Below are 19,200 nucleotides of genomic sequence, written 5' to 3'. Positions count from 1 at the left end.
ATGACTTCCCGGTGTCAGTGCTGCCTTGGGAATCAGGAATTAGCGGACAAGTGGAAGTTCTTATAAGAAGTTCACTTAGTTCCTGCCATTCCAAAGAGTTTAAGCCATTGCACACCCAGTAATAAATTTCTGCTTAACTTAGGTAGAACAGTCTGCAAGTGAACCATATCCAACAACTCATTATACGGTGCAATTATGACACATCAATTTAAAAATCTCATTGTTGTGAGATTGTTGAGCACGATGGTCAAGAAAGAAATCTTTGGACATTTTGCAGTGCAATTTAGCAAATTTATTTAAGTAGCACAGGGCAGGTCTTGTGGGTAGTGATGAAGTTTTGGGGTGGTGGGGGGTCCGGAGCCAAAGGCCAAGAAAGAATTCTTGAAGACATCTTTGGTGCAAAAAGGCGATTTTATTAAAGCACAGGGACAGGATCCATGGGCAGAAAAAGGTGCACTGCAAGTGTTGGGGGGGTAACCGTTTTAGGGAGTCGGGGGAGATAAAGTCTGGAGCGAGTTTCCAAAGAGACTTTCACATGCTAAAGACTTATCGGAGGCCTACCTACTTTCAAGCTAAGGTTGTTTTTCCCTCTAGCAAAGCATAACATTAAGACAGTAGGGAGTTCCTGGACTTCAGACCACAGATGGGACTGCCTCTTTCTTGTAAACTGGTGGACACTCCTATAGTTTAACCTTTGTTTATTTGTCCTTTCCTGTTTTGGGGTAGCTGGGAGTGTCCTAGGAATATCATACATGTCCCACCTGGGCGGGGGTGCCGTTAGCCTGGGCTTTGCCCTCTGCTTGCCTCACACTCCCTCATCAGGTAGAAAGAGCTGCACTTTTGCTGTATGTAGCTAGTGCTTATATGCTTAGTGTTCAAGGGGGCGGGGATATGCAGGGAGTATTAGATCTTAAATGTCTTCTTCAAATTTCTACTCGTAAAACTACTTTCGGAAGATTTCTCTGGTGCTTATCATTCAGTTCCATATTAACTATCAATGAGATTACGTAAACAGTCATGAGACCCTTTAAGACTGTAGCAACCAGTACATATTTGATCCTTATCGGATCTATGCAAGCTATAGGTCAGCCTTCTGGGCTAAAGGTGAACATTTTTCTGCTTCTATCCCTCATCAACATTGTCAAAATTAAGATTTAATGAGGTAGGAGTAAATGTCTAGCTTTTTTTTAACGGGCTCAATTTATTTTCCACTGATTTATCTATCATTACTTTCGCCAAAAACTGTTTTCTTAAAGGGCCTCTATGTCTTTAAGAGCAAACATTTAAATTTGTGTATTAAGTTCAACCTGGTTTTAGGGAAAATTACAAATGATTTTCTAACTCAGGGCACTAAAAAGATTTCCCTTCTGCTGTTCACCTTAAGCCACTATTGCTATTCTAACTAATTTCCCTCCAAAGCATTTGTTTTTAGGAGTAATGCGGGTAATCATCTGAGGGAGCCTGTCCTTCAATCTTAAAACAGATTTGCTCAAACCCACATAAACGGTGCAAGACCCGCATATCTCCTGCTTCCAATTGTTCAGCGAATTCTTGGGAAGAAATGGAAGGTGGGAGGGTGGCTTTGTTTTGTTTTCATTTTTGTTAATCCTGAACAGTGAATCTAGTGGTCTTCTGCTTGTTATTTCCATTCCTTATAGGAGGATAAGGGAACCGTACAGAAATGCCTTTCCCTCTAATATAAATTACACTTGCCTGTGTCAAATGAATTAAACAAGAAGGCCATTAGACTGAGGTGGCTCTAAATGCCCTGTGGGCCCAGGTAAGCAAACCTAACCCTAAACTGGTAAATGCCTCAAGGTTACTAGGTCAAAAGCTAAAGACAACCAATCACAAACAGCTCATTAGGCTTTAAGCTACAGACAATCAATAATTTCCTTACATTGCTTCCACTTTTTCCCTATAAAATCTCTCCCCAGCTCCTATGGATGGAGCACCCTACCTACTTTTGGCTTGGCACTACGCAAATTGAATTGATTTTTGCTCAAATAAACTCAAAATGTTTACTCAAATGTATCCGTTCTACAAGATAATTCAGTCATCGTATTTCCGTTTGAAAACTTTGTAAACCTGGGACCACACCAGTATGTTCTGAATATACTTGTAGACACCTTTGGGATAAAGACTACGCAATGTAGGGGCGCCTGTGTGGCTCAGTCAGTTGAGCGTCTGACTTCTGCCCAGGTCATGATCTCGTGCTTCCTGGGTTCGAGCCAAGCATCGGGCTCTGTGCTGACAGCTCGTATCCTAGAACCTGCATCGGATTCTGGGTCTCCCTCTCTCTCTGCCCCTCCCCCACTCGCACACACTCTCTCTCTCTCTCAAAAATAAATCAACCTTAAAAAAAAAAGACTATGCGATGTAGATCAAAGCTAAGGTCAGTCATTCAGAGGACTGACTACAAGGACTGCAAGGCAGTTTCTAAAAAAATGTCACTTATTTTTTTTCTTCAACCTCTAGAAATGACTAGAGGTAAGAGCTAATCCTGTAAGCCACTTTGTGGCCCTACCGGGTCTTTCCAGGCTGCCATGACTAGGAGGCAGTTTGGTATGCAGGCTAACATGAGATTAAGACTGGTTAGTTCTGGATTCAAGTTTGAGTTCTACATACTTTTGTTTGGCCAAATAAGTTAACCTGTTTCAGTTTCTTCATCTTTAAAAATGAGATTATATGAATATCTTCCTCACATGGTTATTACAAGGATTCGGTGAAAAAATGCATGCAATTACATTTTAGCATTTAAGAGTATAAGGTCCAGGGCACCTGGATGGCTCAGTCTGTTGAGCATCCAACTCTTGGTTTGGGGTCAGGTCATGATCCCAGGGTTGTGGCATTGCGCTCCATGTCAGGGTCCACACTGAGCATAGAGGCTACTTAAGATTCTCTTTCTCCCTCTGTCCCTCTCCCCTATTCATGCTCTCTCTCCCTCTCTTAAAAAAAGAAAAAAAAAAAAAAGGAATAAGGTCCTAGGGGTATGTAAGTGGTGAAGAATTTGGCCCAATTGAATTTATATTGCTTACAATCCTGATTCTTCTTTTATAATCATTATCTCTGTTAATGACATCTTTTAGATGCTTGTCAAGAACAGATATTATTTCCCTCTCTGAGCTACATATAATTTTGGTTCTTTTAAAATAAGCAACAAGAGGGATGCCTGGGTGGCTCAGTCCTTAAAAGCCTCTAACTTCGGCTCAGATCATGATCTCACAGTTCATGAATTCCAGCCCCGTGTCGGGCTCTGTGCTGACAGCACGGAGCCTGAAACCCACTTCAGGTACTGTGTCTCCCTCTCTGCCCCTCCACTGCTTATGCTCTGTCTCTCTCTCAAAAATAAATAAACATTAAAAAAAATTAAAATAAACTAAAATAAGCAACAAGAAGAAAATTTCAGAGCAGCAATAATGGTAGGACATGTTACACAGGGATTTAATAAGTAAATACAAGGGAAGTTTAAAATAAAATGACTAGTATTAACAAAATAAATCTCCACCTTATTTCTAGATAATAGAAGCAGTGTGAACTCTTTTCTCTTTCCACCCAAGTAAATATCTAGTCAGGCCCAAGAAGCCTGACCACTTATTGTGGGCAAAACTTTATGTCCTACTCCTCTTCCCTCTAAAAAAACAAAGCCATGGTAAAACTACCACCAATAATAACGGCAAGAACAACAACACCAATAATAAGAACAATAATGTCTGGTTTTTGAGCACTTGCTACAGTGTTGCCGGATACCACACGTGCTCTACTTGTGACACTTGCACAGTAACTCTCTGAGCTAAGTGTTCTGATTCCCACATACCCTCAGAGATTAAGACACAGAGTGGGAACATGTTCATTTGGTCAATAGCTCCTAAATGGCAGAGTCTAGATTACAATAGAGAGCCTGATTCCAGAGTCTTAAAGAGGTCAAAATTTGCAGAGTTGGGTTGCCCACAAACCAAATTACTAGATACACAGAAGCCAATAGACTTATTTTAAAATGTAAATCCGAACAATGCTGTTCTTTTGAATCACTTGAGATGCTAGCTAAAATGGCAGATTATCAGGCCTATGTCAAGCCCCTGAACATGATCTCTAAGATTAAGACTAAGAAGCTGAATTTTCAATAAAGTTTCCTTATGGATCTTATGCACAGTACAAGATTTGACTTTGGAAACTCCAAATCAAGAGGATTGAGTTCAAACTTTGTATTTTGGCACAAAAGCCAATGTCTTGAGCAGTGCCTGCCACAAAATGAATGTTCAATAAATACTCGTGAAAAAAATAAAAACAAAACAAGGAGGCAGAGAGAGGAGGAAGTGGAGAAGGTAGGACTGGCTGCTTAAACTTTAGATAAAATTAAGGCTTAAGACAGAAATAAGGAGAATAGACTAGATACCCTATAGAAATTCTGCCTGCCGGTATTAATTCTAACCTTCATTCTGCCTTCCACCTTGTCTTTCTTTCTCCAAAAGGTAACATAGCCCTGGAAAAACAAATGCAATGGTTAACTAAGTATCAATTTGACTATTTAGCTTTTGTTTTATTTTACTTATTTTATTTCTTTCGGGAGAATGCAAATGGGGGAGGGGCAGAGAGAGGGGGACCCAGGATCCTAAACTGGCAGGCTGACAGCAGTGAGCCCAATGTGGGGTTTGAACTCAGGCACCATGAGATCAAGAGCTGAGCCGAAACCTGGCACTCAGCCAACTAGCCACCCAGGCACCCCTAACTACTTAGGTTTTTAATGCTTTTTTTTCTTTCCTTCTCTTTATTATACCTTTCTCTGCTTACATTGGCATAAGAATGCTTGTTTTGGTCAAATCCCTTTAGATGGAAGCATTAATTTACAGCTTGTGTTGAGGTCCTTCATAGGCATACACAGCCACACATGCACAAAAGTAGTGGCTGCACATTCCAGTTAGCCCGCAAATTTTTTTAAATGTTCCTGAAAATGTGGCCTGAATGCTACTTCAGAAAGCCTGGCACAATTGAAATCCAAACTTACCCAAGTAAGAAGTCTCCTAATGATATTTTTAAGAGCAGTTTTAGACTCACAGTAAAATAGAGAGAAAGGTACAGAGATTTCCCATGTACCCCCTGCCTCCACACATGGGTAGCCTCCCTCATCAACATCCCCCACCAGAGTGGCACATTTGTTACAAGTGATGAATCTACATTGACACATTGTTATCACTCAGAGTCCATTGTTTACATCAGGGTTCACTTTTCACTACATTCTACAGGTTTGGACAAATGTATTTATCATTATAGTATCATGTGGAGTAGTTTCACTGCCTTAGAAATCCTCTTTGCTTCACCTATTCATCCTTCTCCCCTCTCTACCCCCCCCCCCCCCCCCCCGCAACCACTGATTTTTTTACTGTCTTAATAGTTTTGCTTTTTACAGGCGTCATATATTTGGAATCATATAGTTTGTAGACTCTTCAGATTGGATTCTTTCAGTCAGCAATATGCATTCAGGTTTCCTCCATGTTTTTTCATGGTTTAATAGCTCATGTCTTTGTAGTGTCAACTGATATTCCATTGTTTGGATGTACCACAGTTTATTTATCCATTCAACTACTGAATGACATCTTGGTTGCTTCCAAATTTTGGCAATTATGAATAAAGCTGCTATAAACCTCTATGTGCAGGTTTTTGTCTGGACATAAGTTCTCAGCTCCTTTGGGTAAATACCAAGGAGCATGATTGCTGGATCATACAGTAAAAGTATGTTTTTAGTTTTGTAGGAAATTGCCAAACTACCTTTCAAAGTGGCTATACAACCTTGCATTGTTACCATGTTAAAAAGATAAACTGAGGCATATTAAAAAATGTAAGAGTTTTTTGAGCAAAAATGAATTCAAAGAGGGCAGTGCCAAATTGGAAAGTGACTAAGAGACCTCCACTGATAGAAGCTAGGGGAAAGACACGTAGAGAAAATGTGGAAGCAAAGAAAGGAAGTTGTTTGATTGGCTATAGCTTAAAGACTAGTTGGTTGTTTGTGATTGGTTGTCCTAAGGTTTTGATTTGAAAGGCTTGAAGTGTTTACAGGCTTAGGTTTTGATTTGCTTATGAAAGCCACCATGGTGATCGCGGTGCCTCAGTTTAATAGCCTCCCTGTTTGATTAATTTAACAGAAGACAGATTCTCTATCCACGTCCAAGGGTAAAATGCAGCCAGGCCTCAGGAAGAACTCCAATTGAAAACTAGATTACTATAGGTCTAACGAGATGTGTGTTTTCCCATTTCTGCTTTTCTCTTTGCATTTGTTCTTTTTTTGTTGTTGTTGTTTATTTATTTTGAGAGAGAGAGAGAGAGGGATGCTGAGTAATATTCTATAATTGTATAATATAAATGTGTATATATAGAGATAGAGAGTAATATTCCATTATATATCTATATCTATATCTATGTCATCTATATCTATATCTACCTATATCTGATATACCACCTCTTTATCCATTGATCGATCAGTGGACATTTGGGCTCTTTCTCTAGTTTGGCTATTGTTGATAATGCTGCTATAAAATTCAGGGTGCATGTATCCCTTCAGATCAGTATTTTTGTATTCTGTGGGTAAATGAGGGTAAATACCTAATAGAACAGTTGCTGGGTTGTAGGATAGTTCCACTTTTACCTTTTTGAGGAACCTCCATACTGCTTGCCAGAGCGGCTGCACCAGTTTGCATTTCCACGAATAGGGTAAGAGGGTTCCCCTTTCTCAGCATCCTCACCAACATCTGTTGTTTCCTGTGTTGTCAATGTTAGCCATTCTGACAGGTGTGAGGTGATATCTCATTGTGGTTTTGATTTGCATTTCCCTGATGTTGAGTCATGTTGAGCATCTTTTCACGTGTCTTGGTCATTTGGATTTCTTCTTTGGAAAGTGTCTATTCATGTCTTTGCCCATTTTTTAACTGGATTATTTGTTTTTTGGATGTTGAGTTTCCTAAGTTTTTAAGATATATTTTGGATACTAACCCATTATTAGATATGTCACTTGTAAATATCTTCTCCCATCTGAAAGATTGCCTTTTAGTTTTGCTCATTGTTTCCTTCACTGTGCAGAAGATTTTTACCTTGACGAAGTCCCAATAGTTCATTTTTGCTTTTGTTTCCCTTGCCTCCAGAGATGTATCTAGTAAGAAGTTGCTATAACCGATGTCAAAGAGGTTACTGCCTGTGTTCTCCTGTAGGATTTTGATGGTTTCCTGTCTTACATTTAGGTCTTTCACCCATTTTAACTTTATTTTTGTGTATGGTGTAAGAAAGTGGTCCAGTTTCATTCTGTTGCATGTTGCTGTCCAGTTTTCCCAGCACAAGTTGCTGAAGAGATTTTCTTTTTTCCATTGGATATTCTTCTCTGCTTTGTTGAAGATTAGTTGACCATATAGCTGTGGGTCCATTTCTGGGTTTTCTCTTCTGTTCTATTGATCGATGTATCTGCTTTTGTGCCAGTACTATACTGTCTTGATAACTACAGCTTTGTAGTATAACTCGAAGTCCAGAATTATGATGTGTCCAGGTTTGCTTGGCTTTTTCAAAATTGCTTTGGCTATTCAGTGTCTTTTGTGGTTCCATATAAATTTTAATATTGTTTGTTCTAGTTCTGTGAAAAATGCTGGGATTGCATTAAATGTGTAGATTGCTTTGGGTAGTATAGACATTTTAAGAATATTTGGTTTTCCAATCCATGAGCATGGGAAGTTTTTCTATTTCTTTGTGTCATCTTTCATAGGTTTCTATAAGTTTCTATGTCTTTCATAAGTTTTCTATAGTTTTCAGAGTACAGACCTTTTACCTCTTTGGTTAGGTTTATTCCTAGGTATCTTACGGTTTCGGTGCAATTGTAAATGGGATCAATTCCTTGATTTCTTTTTCTGCTGCTTCATTATTGGTGTATAGAAATGCACCTGATTTCTGTACATTGATTTTGTATCCTGCAACTTTACTGAATTTGTGTATCAGTTCTAGCAATTTTTTGGTGGAGTCTTTTGGGTTTTCTACATAGAGTATCATGTAATCTGCACATAGTAAAAGTTTGATCTCTTCCGTGCCGATTTAGATACCTTTTATTTCTTTTTGATGTCTGATTGTTGAGGCTAGGACTTCAAGTACTATGTTAAATAACAGCAGTGAAAGTGAACAAGTCTGTCTTGTTCCTGACCATAGAGAAGAAACTCAGTTTTCATCCATTGAGGATGATATTTGCTGTGGGTCTTTCGTAAATGGCCTTTATGATGTTGAGGTATGTCCCTTCTATCCCTACTTTGTTGAGGGTTTTAATCAAGAATGGACGCTCTTCTTTGTCTTTGCTTCTTCTGCATCTATTGAGAGGATCATACGACTCTTATCCTTTCTTTTATTGATGTAGTGTATCATGTTGATTGACTTGTGAATATAGAACCACCCTTGTAAGTCAGGAATAAATCCCACATGATTGTGGTGACTAATTCTTTTAATGTACTGTTGGATTTGACTTGCTAGTATTTTGTCAAGAATTTTTGCATCCATGTTCATCAGGGATATTGGCCGGTAATTCTCTTTTTTAGTATGGTCCTAGTCTGGTTTTGGAATGAACGTAATGCTGCCCTTGTAGAATAAGTCTGGAAGTTTTCCTTCCGTTTCTATTTTTTGGAACAGTTTGAGGAAGAATAGGTATTAATTCTTATTTAAATGTTTGGTAGAATTCCCTTGGGAAGCCATCTGGCCTTGGACTTTTGTTTGTCGGGAGATTTTTGATTACTGATTCAATTTTTTTGCTGGTTATTAGTCTATTCAAGTTTTCTATTTCTTCCTGTTTCAATTTTGTTAGTTGATATGTCTCTAGGAATTTATCCATTTCTTCCAGATTGCCCAGTTTGTTGGCATATAATTTTTCATAGTATTCTCTAATAACTGTTTGTATTTCTGTGGTGTTAGTTGTGATCCCTCCTCTTTCATTTGTGATTTTACTTATTTGTGTCCTTTCTCTTTTCTTTTGGATAAGTTAGGGGTATATCAGTTTTATTAATTTTTTCAAAGAACCAGATCCTGGTTTCATTGATCTGTTCTACTGGATTTTTGTTTGTTTGCTTCTATATCATTTATTTCATTTATTTCTGCTCTAATCTTTATTATTTCTCTTCTGCTGGCATTAAGCTTCATTTGTTGCTCTTTTTCCAGCACGTTTAGGTGTAAGGTTAGGTTGCATGTTTGAGATTTTTCTTCCTTCTTGAGGTCGACCTATATTGCTATATACTTCCCTCTTATGATTGCTTTTGCTGTATCACAAAGGTTTTGGGGCATAATGTTTTGGTCTTATCTGCTATTCAGTCCACATTATGGTCAAGAAATGTTTAGCTTTAAACATTCATGTTATAGCTTCAGTCACGCAGAGAAAATGATTCCCACTCTTATTCCTGAATTCCAAATCCTGAGAGAAGTGACTTTGGACTTGTTCCTATTCCTACTTCATTTTCCTTAGCTGTGGCCAAGAGGTAACTATAACATACAAAAATGGGTACCGAGAGCTGTTTATCTGAGGGGCAGTTAAGGGCAGTAGGGTGCTGGAGCTGTCTTGTTATTGTTAGATTTTTAGAATTCTCAGAAATTCTGCAAGCTGGTTGTTTAGCACAGGTATTATTAAAAGTTAGATTATATAAAGGGATAGTTAAGTATATTATATTAAAAACAAAAGTAACAAATTCCAAAACTCACTATTTCCTAATTTTTCAATTAAAATTTAGTATTCCCTATGTTCTTGAGGTTATTTATGTTTACAACCATTGCTTCTGCAGAGTGGAAATAATATATAATGGTATTACTGCATACTTCTCAACTATGTATTCAATGATGTGATGTCTCATTGGTAGCTTGAAATAGGTGATAGTGGAAATATTTATGCCACAGAAGTTGGCAAACACTAGAAAGAAGGTTTCTGTTCTGGAGAGCCAGTTGTTAAATATTTGCCAGCTCACCCCTGGTTAAAGGAGTCAAGATCCCCCCTTACCTTACTGTCTACTACTTCTACTGTACTAGAAGATAAATTCCTTCAAACTGGTATGACAGAATTGATTCCAATACAATAGTTTCTTCTATGAATTGTGATATTCATAGCATGATTAGAATTTTATTGTTTATGAAGCTTCAAAGACACCCACATATAAATATATTACTTATGGTAGAATTCGTTCTTCAAATGATTGACTTCCACCATTTTTCTAATCTTATTATCAGTGGCAATAAGGATAGAGGTGAAGTGCACAGATCCTAGAATCAAAACAGGCAGGTTCAGACTCTAGTTCTGCAATTTATTAGCTATGAACTTGTATCTAGTAATCTGTCAAATGAGGGTTAAATGCAAATGCACATAAAGCATTTTTTATAGTGCTTTTATCATTACTCAGTAAATATTGAATAGCTACCTTGGGACATTATTGTCCAAGTATCAGTTGCCTTGATCTGTAGTTTCCCTAACTGTCCCAACACATATACATATGTATAAAACTCTCACCCATGTACAGCCTATAGCCTTGATATAATGGGCTTGTCCTCAATTTAGATTTTCAAGTTAGAATCTCAAATATATACTGAAAAAAATAAGTATTTTTGATTTCATTTTCATGTTTATATTCAACAAATATTGGTTGAATAGCTCCTTGTTTAATACAGTGGGAGGGTAAAGCTATAGATAGTATAAGGACCAGACATTTCTAATTTTTCAAAAGATTTAAAAAATTGTTTATCATTTGTTTTCATAAACACTTTATAAAGAATTGTACCATTTTGTCACTCAAATTGTATGCATTCCAATTGGGTTCAAAAAATAGGATGGCGGTTTTAAAGGTGAGTTACTGTTTACCAAGAGATGGCTATGAGTTTGGACACAAGGAAAACCCAAGTGTCATGGGACAACAGAACAGGCAGTGGTCACATGAGACAAACTGGGTGATATCTCAAAAAAAAATACATAAATAGTTTTCCTTTCTACAAATATACATACTTATAGAACACTGAGTAAAATTGAAGTCAATAAAAGAAAGGTAGAAAGAAGATGTCATGGTTAGGAGGCATGTTGGAATCCTTACAAGGAGCAATGAGGTGCCCAACACACAGCCTTTTAGGCAAATGCCACAAACACAAAAAATAAACAACTGGAACATAATTTGGATATAAGAAATAGCTCTGATTGCTTCATAAGTGTCACTGACTTAATCAGTAGCAAATCAGTTACTGACTTAATCTCTAGCAAATATCTCTCAGAGGTGGAAATTTCTCATTTCCTTCTCCTAGAATCAATCCATCATTATGGTGAGTTAGTGTTGTTTCATTTTTTTTTTTTTTTAACTTTGACTACTCTTTATGCCACTAACAGCACTTTTGTCTTCCATTCTTGACCCTGGAGACTTTTTTATTCGTGGTCTTTGGCTTATCTATCACTTTTTCTGTGCTTCTGCATACTTTACTGTTTGTTGTTTTTTTTTTTTTTTTTTTGAGAGATAATTGATATATAACACTATATTCATTTTAGGTGTACAATCTAATGATTTGATATATGTATATACTGTGAAATTATAACCACAATAAATTTAGTTAATGTCTATCACCACACATAGTTACACCCTTTTTTTATTGTGATGAGAACTTTTAAGCTTTACTCTCTTGGCAATTTTTAAAATTTTTTTTTTCAACGTTTATTTATTTTTGGGACAGAGAGAGACAGAGCATGAACAGGGGAGGGGCAGAGAGAGAGGGAGACACAGAATCGGAAACAGGCTCCAGGCTCTGAGCCATCAGCCCAGAGCCCGACGCGGGGCTCGAACTCACAGACCGCGAGATCATGACCTGGCTGAAGTCGGACGCTTAACCGACTGCGCCACCCAGGCGCCCCTCTTGGCGATTTTTAAATATGCAATACAGTATTATTACATATAGTCACCATGATGTACATTACATCCTTAAGACTTTTTTGTCTTCCAACTGGACTGGAAGTTTGTACGTTTTGACCATCTGTCCTTATTTTTCCTACCTTCTCATTCCTTGCATCTGGTAACCATTAATCTGTGCTCTGTATTGATAAGTTCAGCTTTTTTTTTTAGATTCCACATATAAATGATATCATACAGTATTTGTCTTTCTTTGCCTGACTTATTTTATTTTATTTATTTTTTATTCTTTTCAATGTATATTTATTATTGAGAGACAGAGACAGAGTACGAGTTGGGGAGGGGCAGAGAAAGAGGGAGACACAGAATCTGAAGTAGGTTCCAGGCTCTGAGCTGTCAGCACAGAGCCTGACATGGTGCTCAAACTCACGAACTGTGAGATCATAACCTGAGCCGAAGTTGGACACTTAACTGAGCCACCCAGTGGCCCGTATTTTATTTATTTTAATAGCATAGTGTCTCAAAGGTCCATCCATGTTGTTGTAAATAGTAGGATTTTCTTCTTTTTTTATATAGCTGAATAATATTCTATTGTGTACACACACACACTTATACCCCATGTTTTATTTATCCATTCATTAATCCATGGACCCTTTGATTGCTTCTCCATCTTGGCTTTAGTAAATAATGCTGCAGTGAACATGGAGGTGCAGATATCTTTTCAAGATAATGTTTTCATTTCCTTCAGTTAAATACCTAGAGGCAGAATTGCTGGATCGTATGGTAGTATTATTTTTAATTTTTTGAGGAACCTCCATACTGTTTTCCATGGTAGCTGCACCAATTTACGTTCCCACCAACAATGCATAAATGTTCCCTTTTCTCCATATCTACCCAACATTTGTTATTTCTTGTCTTTTTGATAATAACTATTCTATTATGAGGTGTGAGGTGAAACCTCATTGTGATTTTGATTTGCATTTCCCTAATGATCAGTGATGTTGAGCACTTTTCCATGTACCTGTTGGCTATTTCTTTTGGAGAAATGTTTTTTTCAGTTCCACTGCCCATTTTCAGTTGGACTGTTTTTTTTTTTTTCTTTTTTCTTCCTTTCTTCCTTTCTTCTTCTTCTTCTTTTTCTGCTTCTGCTTCTGCTTCTCCTTCTATTGAATTGTATGCATTTTTTAAAATATATTTTTAATGTTAACTCCTTATGAGATATATGATTTTCCCATTTCATAGGTTACCTTCTTATTTTGTTGATAATTTCCTTTACTGTACAGAAGCTTTTTTAGTTTGGTGTAGTCCCACTCACTTATTTTTGTTTTTGTTGCTAAATCCAAAAAGTTATTGCCAAGACCAATGTCAAGGAGCTTACCGCTATGTTTTCTTCTAGGAGTTTTATGGTTCAGGTCTTACATTCAAGCCTTTAATCCATTCTGAGTTGATGTTTGTGTATGGTATAAGATAGGTGCCCAATTTCATTCTTTGGCAAGTGGACATCTAGTTTTCCTAGCAGCATGTGTTAAAGAGACTACCCATTCCCTGCTTTTTTGTTTATCTGTTTTTTAAAAGTAACAAATGTTTATTTAGAAATGGATAAGTAATACAAAGTCTCCTTCCTTATTGCTTCTTCCTCTCCTTTTGAGCAAAAGAGACACAGATGGGGAATGTAGGAGAGTGGTAGGTGGAGAGGGACATAAGGATTGGCTCCCCACATTCTCTTCCCTATTTCCCATGATGACATCCTGTTGGGCAGAGGAGAAAAAAACAGGCTCCAGCCCCAGGTGTATCTTATGGCTATCCAGAGGACAATGTCCACACGGCCAGGCAGCTGCAGCTGGGCTCAATGAAACTCTGTAACGACGAAAGAAGCTGGCAAGGGAATAGGATGGAGCAGGGGAGGCTACATATTTACCATCCCTCCTTGAAACAGAGTCCAAGCAGTGATCCAGCTGTCCCCAGTACCTGAGTGACCAAGCACCACCTGTGGGTGCTGTCTCTGGCTAAGAGGGGGAAAGTGTAGGAGGACTGTCTTTCAGCTAAAGAGACCTAAATTTGTACCCATTCAAAGGGAAGGAAGGGGGGAAAAAGCAGCATTTTTAAAAAAAGAACTGAAAAGTAGAACACCATCAGGTACAGTCCTTGAATTTCCCAGACCTGGGCAACCTCAGAGCTGGAGAACTGAGCTGGGCTCAAACCCTGGGTCTTTTCTGCTTCACAGATTTAATTCTGTGGAACCATAGGTTTCTAGGTTTTTCTTTTTCTCTGGGCTAGTCCAAGTGTGTCATGAGAGGGTCTTAGTACCTTAAGTCCCTTTTACTTTTAGTCTTGTGCCTTTCACAGCACTTGCTACTGGTTTTGTAGAACTCCCGAGTTCCAGCTCCCCAACTCGCTCCAGCTCTGTCAGCCTGGATTCCTATTATAGCCCCCCAAAACAAGCAAAATACTGAGAATGAATGACACTGAAGCAGAGACACTGGTATTCAGGGGCTGTCCCTGGGTTCTATGGGCCCTATGTCCAAGTACACACGTTGGAGCATTTGAGCTTCAGCATAGGAGTTTTGGGGAACACAATTCAGTCCATAGCACGACCCTACACTAGAATGAGCAAATTGAGGATGGGGTTACCAGAACCCAGATAGGACAGTATTGACTGCTAGGAATTGGGGCTGTGGATACAGGGACAGAGCTGACCTCTGGTAACCCTACATGAAGGGAGTCATGAAAATCAACAGTTCATTTCTTACTTTCCTCCTATTTTCAGATCTCATGCTTGTGCCTTCCATTGTTTGAAATCAACCAAAACCAAGGAAGGGAACCAACTGGGCAGTCCATATGCATCAGCTTTCTAAGGTACAAAGTAGGGTGGAGAGTGTGAAAAATGGGTTAGGACAGCCAGAGATATACAGCACATCCCTGTACCAAGATGCTATGAAGAAAAGAGAAGGAAAAAAGGGAAAAAAGCAAAAACCCTAAAGACAAAACATTACTTAAAAGAAACTTATCTTCTCAGTAAAATAAAGAAAACAGTAATGCCTCTGGGGTTAGATGAATTGAGGTAAAATATAGCCAGCATTCAGAACTGACCAGCACAGAGTCAGTACTCAATAATGTGAGCTACCAATATTATTGAGAAGTAAGCAGAACAGTTTTGGAAGCCCAGATTTCTTTAAACATCCAAGGAGTAGATAATTATTTTTTTTAAAGCTGTGCAAAACTTTGTGTTTTTTTTAATACTTATATTTTGAAAATCTGTTTCCTATTGTGAGAATTAAATCAATATAATTTCTGTTAAAGGAGGCAAGGCTGCCTTCTGTGGGATGCATAAAAACTAAAAGAAACTTGATGTTGACATATGGATGCAGGAAAAAGTGTTCAGGTACCTGGTTTCAAATCAGAAGATTAATACATTTCAAAATGTAAAATGCCCTCAATATTTAAATAGTATTCTTATTTTTATCGAGTTTTTTCTATTTAAAAATATAATTTTGCTCTTATTAAAAATGTTTATTGAATCTGATTCACAAGCTGGTTGTGAAGTTTAAATGACATAATACATGTGAAAGGTGAGTTCTAAGTAAATGCTAGTCAAGCGTTATTTTAAGACTATAATATGCTGGATTGTGCCGGCGAGAACTTAGTGCTACACCAAGAACTCTGCTGCATACATTCAATAGTTCAGCAGCATTTACTGTGGTATATAGTTAAGGTGATCCTTTTTCGTTCTTTGGCAGTTCCAGAAGAGCCTTCAAGCAATTCTTTACCAGAAAAGACCTAGTCTTACTAGGAACCAGATATGAATTCAGTCAAATTCTAGAAGGGGGTGCAGAACACATATTTAAATATACTTAATGATTCCCATCAAGCTATCTTTGAATTTTTATACTACTACTTTGGATGGGTTCAGGACATTCCCTGTCTAAAGCTTTGCTTCTGATTCTCTTTTCTAGCTTTCTGCTCTCCTCCTGAGGATTTTCAAGTCCTTTGGCCTTTCCTTTTTCTGGTCAGGCCAGAGAGACCGATTTTCCCTTGAAAGGCCTTTTTTTTTTTTTTTTTTTTTAACTTTGTTTTCCCCCAGCTTTGTTGAAGTATAATTGACAAATAAAACTTGTATATACTTAAGGTGTACAATGGGATATACATATATATTATAAATGGTTATCCTAATCAAGTTAATATATACACATCCATCACCTCACACAGTTATGCTGTGTTTGTTTGTTTGGGTGTGGTAAGAAAACTTAAGATCAAGTCTCTTAGCAAATTTCAAGTATACAATAAAGTACTGTTTTTTAAAATATTTGTTGATTTTGAAAGAGAGTGAGTAAGAGAGTGCATGCTTATGAGTGGGGGGAGAGTGCATGCTTATGAGAGGGAGAGAGAGAATCCCAAGCAGGCACAGAGCCTGACTCGGGGCTCAAACTCACAAACCATGAGATCATGGCCTAAGCTGAAATCAAGAGAGTTGCTTAACCGACTGAGCCATCCAGGTGCCCCTACAATAAAGTGCTATTAACTGTAATCACCATCCTGTATATTAGATTCCCTGAACTTATTCATCTTGTTACTGAATGTTTTTAGCTCTCCTACTAATATTGTGTTCTGTTATGCTAAACTTCTTGATTGTGTTATTTTATAAAAAGACAAACTTACAAGGCTTAAGTGAAGATTACTTTCAATTACTATTTAGCTCTGATAGGATAATTATGGATTAGGGAAAATGGCATTTTGATATAACCTCAATTTTTTTGGCTGTTTCTCTTGCTCTTTCTTTAAAATTATTACAGAAAATCTCAAATATATTTTTTAAAAAGTAGAGAGGAGAATATGTCTGTCCATCACCCATCTTCAGCCCATGAGCAGACTTGTTTTATATATGACCCCCATCTATAACCCCTGCTCTTATATAGTGTATTTTGTAGCAAATTCTAGATACCATATCATTTTATCTGCAAATATTTTAGTATGTGTCATGAAATTGAAAGAAGTATTTTTTCAACTTAACTTATTATAGCTAAAAAAATTAACAGCAAGTTTTTAAAATTATAATTCAAAGTTTTCAAAGCTTGTTGATAGGTACATGTGAGTATGAGTATATGTATGTGTGTGTACTCATGTATTCAAATTAGTCCCTAAATAAGGTCCAAGGTATTAGTTTCATAGAGCTGCTGTAATGAAGTATGAGAAACTGGGTGGCTTAAGACAATAGAAATTTATTCTCACAGATCTGGAGGCTAGAAGTCTGAGTCCACTCCTGGAGGGAGTGGAGGGGGAGGAGGAGGAGGGGGAGGAGGAGGAGGGGGAGGAGGTTATTTATGCTCCTTCTGAAGCCTGTAGGGGAGAATCATTCTTTGGCTCATAGCTTCTGGTTTTTGCCTGTTACCCTTGAAGTTCCTTGGCTGCATCACCCAATCTCTGTCTCTGTTGTCACATGTTTCCTTGTGTGTCTCTATTACAGTGTCTCTTTTCCTTTTATATGAACACCAGTCATATTGGGTTAAGGGCACATTCCACTTTACTATTACCTTATTTTAATGAATTACATATGAAACAACCCTATATCAAAATAAGTTTGCATTCTGAGGTACTTCAGGTTAGATCTTCAAAATATTCTTTTGGGGGACACAATTCAACCTATAACATTCATGAATTATAATTGTTTTATATTTTTAACATTTCTTATAATACTCCTGTAGAGTTTCTTTTTTTTTTTTTTTAACGTTTATTTATTTTTGAGACAGAGAATGAACGGGGGAGGGTCAGAGAGAGGGAGACACAGAATCCGAAACAGGCTCCAGGCTCTGAGCTGTCAGCACAGAGCCCGCCCGACGCGGGGCTTGAACTCAAGGACCTTGAGATCATGACCTGAGCCGAAGTTGGTCGCTCAGCCAACTGAGCCACCCAGGCGCCCCACTCCTGTAGAGTTTCTTATTGCTAATGGTATTTGCATGGGATGGCTTAAAATATTCACCTGTGCTTTGCCTATTCTCTGGAGCATGATTTTTCAGCATGAGCACTATTGGCATTTGGGTAAGATAGTTCTTTGTTAGTGGGTAGGGGTGTGTGTGGGAGTTTTATAGGTTTGTGTGCCTTATAGGATGTTTAACAGCATCCTCGGCCTCTACCCATTACATGCTAATAGCGTGTCACACCTCTGTTGTGACAACCATAATTTTTTTTCAAAAATTGCCAAATATCCCACGGGGGCAGAATCATCCCTGGTTGAAAAATGCTGACAGACATTCTCCTGGGTTTCGTTTTTTGGCAAGATTATTTCATAGATAATGTGTTTCCATCAAGAGGCACATAAGATCTGATTCTTTGTTATGTAAATTAGTAGCCTTTAATAATCATTGCCTTGATCTGTACTTCATTAATGGTTGTAAAATTCTAATGTCCTAGTTCTGTGATTTTTCACTCTGGCCATGTATTAGCTGTAATTCTTCCACAGAGAAACTTTCCTTCATCAATTATTTGATTGGTAACCCCAAGATACAGTTCTAATTGGAAACAAGATCTATGAAGATTTCTCTTTGTTTACCAGTTTTCAAAATAATGAACTTTTTCCCTAGCATTATCTGAAGAGGACTGAGGGGTTTTTTGGAACTATTAGGGAATTTATGGATTGAAACATATTTCAATGCAGTTTTATCTTCACCTGTGCTCAAAATGGCTCATACTTGGCCATTGGCCACTTGGCCATTGGCTTTAGTTAGCAACTCTTCTGAGTAATTTTGACAGGATCCTAGAATTCTTTGATTACTGCTTTCTGGTATAGCAAGATGTCGCAGGTTCATATTGTACATTTGCCGTCTCTAGATCCGTATTCTTTAAGACTTGGGACTGAGTCTCCCTTACTCCTCACTCTATATAACCTTCCCAGAGCAAAAGAATCAAACTGCCTCCATCCCCCTCCACCCCGCCCCTGAGTCCACACACTTGATACATAGACACTTCAATCAGTAATATTGGACAGGGGTAAGGCAACTGAGAGTGGTGGTGGAGGTCATGTCTAATTGAAAAGTGTCTGATTGAAAGCATTACACTTCAACAAAACCATACAGACACTGTGTTGGTTCAAGGAAAGTCTTAGATCAGCAAGCACCAATTTGTAACCTGCGTTATAGGACCTAGACTTGGCCTGATTTAATGTTGAATATTGTGAAAAATATGTCTCAGAGACCCTAGATTTTATTGTCTTCCTTTGAAAGTGTTGATCACTTTGAAATTATGTATGCTTGGTTTTACATTTTGCAGGTGTGAATTTTTAGACAGCCTGAGGTGTTTTCATTCTACCCTCTCGTGGGCTCAACCTCGAAATTCTCTC

This window comes from Lynx canadensis, chromosome B1 (assembly GCF_007474595.2).
Source record: "Lynx canadensis isolate LIC74 chromosome B1, mLynCan4.pri.v2, whole genome shotgun sequence".
Lineage (NCBI taxonomy): Eukaryota > Metazoa > Chordata > Mammalia > Carnivora > Felidae > Lynx > Lynx canadensis.
The sequence above is the reverse complement of the archived record's forward strand: the minus strand, read 5'-3'. Positions refer to the sequence as shown.